This window comes from Schistocerca serialis, unplaced genomic scaffold (genome assembly GCF_023864345.2).
Source record: "Schistocerca serialis cubense isolate TAMUIC-IGC-003099 unplaced genomic scaffold, iqSchSeri2.2 HiC_scaffold_578, whole genome shotgun sequence".
Taxonomy (NCBI): domain Eukaryota; kingdom Metazoa; phylum Arthropoda; class Insecta; order Orthoptera; family Acrididae; genus Schistocerca; species Schistocerca serialis.
Window position 1 is genome coordinate 20001 of NW_026048166.1, and position 7500 is coordinate 27500.

General features: G+C 54.5%; 3 non-coding genes across 3 annotated transcripts in view; all 3 read left to right on the forward strand.

The window, feature by feature from the left end:
• Positions 1-3475: 3475 nt before the first annotated feature.
• Positions 3476-5384, forward strand: LOC126448173 (small subunit ribosomal RNA). The gene has a single exon (XR_007584039.1). It is a non-coding gene; the product is annotated as a small subunit ribosomal RNA (ribosomal RNA).
• Positions 5385-5737: 353 nt separating this feature from the next.
• LOC126448171 (5.8S ribosomal RNA) lies at positions 5738-5892 on the forward strand. Its single transcript, XR_007584037.1, has one exon. It is a non-coding gene; the product is annotated as a 5.8S ribosomal RNA (ribosomal RNA).
• A 188-nt stretch (positions 5893-6080) lies between these two features.
• LOC126448168 (large subunit ribosomal RNA) overlaps positions 6081-7500 on the forward strand; it is a 4155-nt gene continuing 2735 nt past the window's right edge. Inside the window, exon 1 of the ribosomal RNA XR_007584035.1 lies at positions 6081-7500. This exon is cut by the window's right edge and continues 2735 nt beyond it. This is a non-coding gene — a ribosomal RNA (large subunit ribosomal RNA).

Sequence of the window (7500 nt, forward strand, 5' to 3'; positions counted from 1 at the left end):
TAACCTATGTTGTGCCTTAACCTAACCTATGTTGTGCCTTAACCTAACCTATGTTGTGCCTTAACCTAACCTATGTTGTGCCTTAACCTAACCTATGTTGTGCCTTAACCTAACCTACGTTGTGCCTTAACCTAACCTACGTTGTGCCTTAACCTAACCTACGTTGTGCCTTAACCTAACCTACGTTGTGCCTTAACCTAACCTACGTTGTGCCTTAACCTAACCTACGTTGTGCCTTAACCTAACCTACGTTGTGCCTTAACCTAACCTACGTTGTGCCTTAACCTAACCTACGTTGTGCCTTAACCTAACCTACGTTGTGCCTTAACCTAACCTACGTTGTGCCTTAACCTAACCTACGTTGTGCCTTAACCTAACCTACGTTGTGCCTTAACCTAACCTACGTTGTGCCTTAACCTAACCTACGTTGTGCCTTAACCTAACCTACGTTGTGCCTTAACCTAACCTACGTTGTGCCTTAACCTAACCTACGTTGTGCCTTAACCTAACCTACGTTGTGCCTTAACCTAACCTACGTTGTGCCTTAACCTAACCTACGTTGTGCCTTAACCTAACCTACGTTGTGCCTTAACCTAACCTACGTTGTGCCTTAACCTAACCTACGTTGTGCCTTAACCTAACCTACGTTGTGCCTTAACCTAACCTACGTTGTGCCTTAACCTAACCTACGTTGTGCCTTAACCTAACCTACGTTGTGCCTTAACCTAACCTACGTTGTGCCTTAACCTAACCTATGTTGTGCCTTAACCTAACCTATGTTGTGCCTTAACCTAACCTATGTTGTGCCTTAACCTAACCTATGTTGTGCCTTAACCTAACCTATGTTGTGCCTTAACCTAACCTATGTTGTGCCTTAACCTAACCTATGTTGTGCCTTAACCTAACCTATGTTGTGCCTTAACCTAACCTACGTTGTGCCTTAACCTAACCCATATTGTACCTTAACCTAACCCATATTGTACCTTAACCTAACCCATATTGTACCTTAACCTAACCCATATTGTACCTTAACCTAACCCATATTGTACCTTAACGTAACCTAATTTGTGCCTTAACGTAACCTAATTTGTGCCTTAACGTAACCTAATTTGTGCCTTAACGTAACCTAATTTGTGCCTTAACGTAACCTAATTTGTGCCTTAACGTAACCTAATTTGTGCCTTAACGTAACCTAATTTGTGCCTTAACGTAACCTAATTTGTGCCTTAACGTAACCTAATTTGTGCCTTAACGTAACCTAATTTGTGCCTTAACGTAACCTAATTTGTGCCTTAACGTAACCTAATTTGTGCCTTAACGTAACCTAATTTGTGCCTTAACGTAACCTAATTTGTGCCTTAACGTAACCTAATTTGTGCCTTAACGTAACCTAATTTGTGCCTTAACGTAACCTAATTTGTGCCTTAACGTAACCTAATTTGTGCCTTAACGTAACCTAATTTGTGCCTTAACGTAACCTAATTTGTGCCTTAACGTAACCTAATTTGTGCCTTAACGTAACCCATGTTGTGCCTTAACGTAACCCATGTTGTGCCTTAACGTAACCCAATTTGTGCCTTAACGTAACCCATGTTGTGCCTTAACCTAACCTATATTGTGCCTCAACCTAACCTATATTGCGCCTTAACCTGACGCACGTTGTCGCTGAACCTGCTCTGTAATTGTTATGCAACTCGTTAAATTAGTGTAGTGTTGCCTAACCGCAACCCTCGCAATATAGTTCGCTATTCGCACTGCCCGGTCCCCTGTGTATCGCGTCATGTTAAACACCTTGCAGGTGTTGCTGACTTTCCACATGCTCCTGCTATACACTGTAATGTGGATAGCAGCAGGACGTACATGCCCCCCCCCCTTCCCCCCTGCCTTCGCAAGCTGGTCGTTGAGAAGTTTGCATGTTCAATGCCCTTCGCATGCCGACGTACTCAGCCTACGTTGTGGTACGGCCTGTCACCTGTCCGCCGATGTACGCAAAACCCACAAACTGTACTGCACATTGGTCCGTATGTACTGAATGATACATCGTGGCACATGTGTGACCGTACGACGACTGCGCCTAGCAACGGCAGACCATACAGTCCAAATATTGTGCACGCAGCTACGTGTCGTCTCCCTATAAGAGCTGGATTGCAGTGTGGTACGCCATTCAGACGTGTGGGAGGAACGGACGCCCTGGATGGCGATCAGCATGAGCAGTCTGTTGATGTAGTGGAGCGTGTATTCGGACGTAGTCGTCTCTTCTCACACACCGTGATAGCATGTTGCACCGCGTTCCACATCTGCGACATCCTGCAGAGGCCGGCTGACAGTCGTTCGCGCAATGGACACCGCATACGTACGGGGGCTACCTTCCACGTGTTCTCGAGGCGTGCACATGTTGTTGCGTCTATGTGGGCAGACGTAGTGTGTTGTGACACCTGACACAGGCATGCAATACTCGTTGCAAATGGCGATGGACGTCTACGTTTGCTGGTGACGTTACGCAAATGAACAACAGGTAACCCGTTGTGGTGCGGTTGTTCTCGCTAGAGGTGAATCAGTGTTGGCGACGATCGGTCGAGCTATTAACCGGTTGTTTCAGGGATACCCACCATGCCCACGAACGTGAAAGGGGACCCACCATGCCCACGAACGCGAAAGGGGATCTGGGTGTGAGGCGATACGCGGCGGTGGCTGGGTGGGACCGTCCCCGGCCGGTGAGGGGGGGCCGCCCGGCGTGCTGGCAGCGCGGTGCGTGGGCGCACGCGCTACAGCCGGCTGGTGGGGGCGGCCAGTGGCAGGCGCGCCGGCCGACGGACGCGGCAGGCGGCGCAGCTGCGCGCCGGCGCCCCCTGCTCGCGGCGCCTTGCGGCCAAAGTAGGTCCTCGCGGGCCCGGTGCGAAGCGCGGTGGCCATCTGCAGTGTGCTGGTCCGATTGAGGACTGTGTGCGCTGAGGATGCGCCGCCGCCCGGCGCTCGGCGCCGCGACGCCGTCTGCTGCTCGGTCGCCCCAGCGGTTCTCGCAGGTGGTTTGTATCGCAGCTGTGCGGACGTGTTGGCGCGTGCGCTGTGCTGGGAGAGTTCGCTTCGGCACCCAAGTGGGGCTTTTGTCCTTCTGTGGCGCTGGCGTTGGAGCTGCCGGTCACCGTAGGTGGCGCGTGTTGTCTCCCGCCGGCAATGCCACGACAGCACGCTCCCGGGCCTCTGTCGGCAGCGGCAAGCTCAGTTGGGAGCACGGGTGGTCGCACCTAAAGCGTCTACTCGCCTAACTCCGGGCGATTGCGCCTCTCTCGAACCCGACCAAGTACTTAGGACGGCGCTGCGCGCCGCCGGGACCTGAGAGGGTTTCGAGGTGTGTTGTGCAGGGGAGCTCAGCCTCCTCCTGTTTGCAGAATAATTGAGCGGACGCTTGCGTGTTCGCGCGGGCCCCCGGGACACACTCCCGGGCGGCCGGCTGCTCAGCTCTAGTTGACGCAGCTCCCTGGTTGATCCTGCCAGTAGTCATATGCTTGTCTCAAAGATTAAGCCATGCATGTCTCAGTACAAGCCGCATTAAGGTGAAACCGCGAATGGCTCATTAAATCAGTTATGGTTCCTTAGATCGTACCCACGTTACTTGGATAACTGTGGTAATTCTAGAGCTAATACATGCAAACAGAGTCCCGACCAGAGATGGAAGGGACGCTTTTATTAGATCAAAACCAATCGGTCGGCTCGTCCGGTCCGTTTGCCTTGGTGACTCTGAATAACTTTGGGCTGATCGCACGGTCCTCGTACCGGCGACGCATCTTTCAAATGTCTGCCTTATCAACTGTCGATGGTAGGTTCTGCGCCTACCATGGTTGTAACGGGTAACGGGGAATCAGGGTTCGATTCCGGAGAGGGAGCCTGAGAAACGGCTACCACATCCAAGGAAGGCAGCAGGCGCGCAAATTACCCACTCCCGGCACGGGGAGGTAGTGACGAAAAATAACGATACGGGACTCATCCGAGGCCCCGTAATCGGAATGAGTACACTTTAAATCCTTTAACGAGTATCTATTGGAGGGCAAGTCTGGTGCCAGCAGCCGCGGTAATTCCAGCTCCAATAGCGTATATTAAAGTTGTTGCGGTTAAAAAGCTCGTAGTTGGATTTGTGTCCCACGCTGTTGGTTCACCGCCCGTCGGTGTTTAACTGGCATGTATCGTGGGACGTCCTGCCGGTGGGGCGAGCCGAAGGCGTGCGACCGCCTCGTGCGTGCTCGTGCGTCCCGAGGCGGACCCCGTTGAAATCCTACCAGGGTGCTCTTTATTGAGTGTCTCGGTGGGCCGGCACGTTTACTTTGAACAAATTAGAGTGCTTAAAGCAGGCAAGCCCGCCTGAATACTGTGTGCATGGAATAATGGAATAGGACCTCGGTTCTATTTTGTTGGTTTTCGGAACCCGAGGTAATGATTAATAGGGACAGGCGGGGGCATTCGTATTGCGACGTTAGAGGTGAAATTCTTGGATCGTCGCAAGACGAACAGAAGCGAAAGCATTTGCCAAGTATGTTTTCATTAATCAAGAACGAAAGTTAGAGGTTCGAAGGCGATCAGATACCGCCCTAGTTCTAACCATAAACGATGCCAGCCAGCGATCCGCCGCAGTTCCTCCGATGACTCGGCGGGCAGCCTCCGGGAAACCAAAGCTTTTGGGTTCCGGGGGAAGTATGGTTGCAAAGCTGAAACTTAAAGGAATTGACGGAAGGGCACCACCAGGAGTGGAGCCTGCGGCTTAATTTGACTCAACACGGGAAACCTCACCAGGCCCGGACACCGGAAGGATTGACAGATTGATAGCTCTTTCTTGATTCGGTGGGTGGTGGTGCATGGCCGTTCTTAGTTGGTGGAGCGATTTGTCTGGTTAATTCCGATAACGAACGAGACTCTAGCCTGCTAACTAGTCGCGTGACATCCTTCGTGCTGTCAGCGATTACTTTTCTTCTTAGAGGGACAGGCGGCTTCTAGCCGCACGAGATTGAGCAATAACAGGTCTGTGATGCCCTTAGATGTTCTGGGCCGCACGCGCGCTACACTGAAGGAATCAGCGTGTCTTCCTAGGCCGAAAGGTCGGGGTAACCCGCTGAACCTCCTTCGTGCTAGGGATTGGGGCTTGCAATTGTTCCCCATGAACGAGGAATTCCCAGTAAGCGCGAGTCATAAGCTCGCGTTGATTACGTCCCTGCCCTTTGTACACACCGCCCGTCGCTACTACCGATTGAATGATTTAGTGAGGTCTTCGGACTGGTACGCGGCATTGACTCTGTCGTTGCCGATGCTACCGGAAAGATGACCAAACTTGATCATTTAGAGGAAGTAAAAGTCGTAACAAGGTTTCCGTAGGTGAACCTGCGGAAGGATCATTACCGACTAGACTGCATGTCTTTCGATGTGCGTGTCGTGTCGCGCAACACGCAGCTACCTGTACGGCTCGCAGTAGCCGTGCGCCGCGTGCGGAACCACGCGTTCGTCTCAAAACTAACGGCAATGTTGTGTGGTACGAGCGCTGAAGCGCTGGAGCGGCTGGCCTGCGGCACCTGGCGCCTGGCGCCGGTTTTGAATGACTTTCGCCCGACTGCCTGTCCGCTCCGGTGTGGAGCCGTACGACGCCCATCGGCCGTGAGGCCGTTGGACACTGAACGCTGGAACAGGGCCGCCACACGCCTCAGTCCCGCCTATGCAACTGTCTCGAAAGAGATGGTGGAAACTATGAAAAGATCACCCAGGACGGTGGATCACTCGGCTCGTGGGTCGATGAAGAACGCAGCAAATTGCGCGTCGACATGTGAACTGCAGGACACATGAACATCGACGTTTCGAACGCACATTGCGGTCCATGGATTCCGTTCCCGGGCCACGTCTGGCTGAGGGTCGGCTACGTATACTGAAGCGCGCGGCGTTTGCCCCGCTTCGCAGACCTGGGAGTGTCGTGGCCGCCTGTGGGGCCGGCCGCGTCTCCTTAAACGTGCGATGCGCGCCCGTCGCCTGGCGGTTCGCATACCGGTACTTACTCGGTAGCGTGCACAGCCGGCTGGCGGTGTGGCGTGCGACACCTCGTACAACGACCTCAGAGCAGGCGAGACTACCCGCTGAATTTAAGCATATTACTAAGCGGAGGAAAAGAAACTAACAAGGATTCCCCCAGTAGCGGCGAGCGAACAGGGAAGAGTCCAGCACCGAACCCCGCAGGCTGCCGCCTGTCGTGGCATGTGGTGTTTGGGAGGGTCCACTACCCCGACGCCTCGCGCCGAGCCCAAGTCCAACTTGAATGAGGCCACGGCCCGTAGAGGGTGCCAGGCCCGTAGCGGCCGGTGCGAGCGTCGGCGGGACCTCTCCTTCGAGTCGGGTTGCTTGAGAGTGCAGCTCCAAGTGGGTGGTAAACTCCATCTGAGACTAAATATGACCACGAGACCGATAGCGAACAAGTACCGTGAGGGAAAGTTGAAAAGAACTTTGAAGAGAGAGTTCAAAAGTACGTGAAACCGTTCTGGGGTAAACGTGAGAAGTCCGAAAGGTCGAACGGGTGAGATTCACGCCCATCCGGCCACTGGCCTCCGCCCTCGGCAGATGGGGCCGGCCGCCCGCGCGGAGCAATTCGCGGCGGGGTCGTGTCCGGTTGCCTTTCCACTCGCCGCGGGGCGGGGCCGTTCCGGTGTGCGGTGGGCCGCACTTCTCCCCTAGTAGGACGTCGCGACCCGCTGGGTGCCGGCCTACGGCCCGGGTGCGCAGCCTGTCCTTCCGCGGGCCTCGGTTCGCGTCTGTTGGGCAGAGCCCCGGTGTCCTGGCTGGCTGCCCGGCGGTATATCTGGAGGAGTCGATTCGCCCCTTTGGGCGCTCGGGCTCCCGGCAAGCGCGCGCGGTTCTTCCCGGATGACGGACCTACCTGGCCCGGCCCCGGACCCGCGCCGCTGTTGGCTCGGGATGCTCTCGGGCGGAATAATCGCTCCCGTCAGCGGCGCTTCAGCTTTGGACAATTTCACGACCCGTCTTGAAACACGGACCAAGGAGTCTAACATGTGCGCGAGTCATTGGGCTGTACGAAACCTAAAGGCGTAATGAAAGTGAAGGTCTCGCCTTGCGCGGGCCGAGGGAGGATGGGGCTTCCCCGCCCTTCACGGGGCGGCGGCCTCCGCACTCCCGGGGCGTCTCGTCCTCATTGCGAGGTGAGGCGCACCTAGAGCGTACACGTTGGGACCCGAAAGATGGTGAACTATGCCTGGCCAGGACGAAGTCAGGGGAAACCCTGATGGAGGTCCGTAGCGATTCTGACGTGCAAATCGATCGTCGGAGCTGGGTATAGGGGCGAAAGACTAATCGAACCATCTAGTAGCTGGTTCCCTCCGAAGTTTCCCTCAGGATAGCTGGTGCTCGTACGAGTCTCATCCGGTAAAGCGAATGATTAGAGGCCTTGGGGCCGAAACGACCTCAACCTATTCTCAAACTTTAAATGGGTGAGATCTCCGGCTTGCTTGATATGCTGAA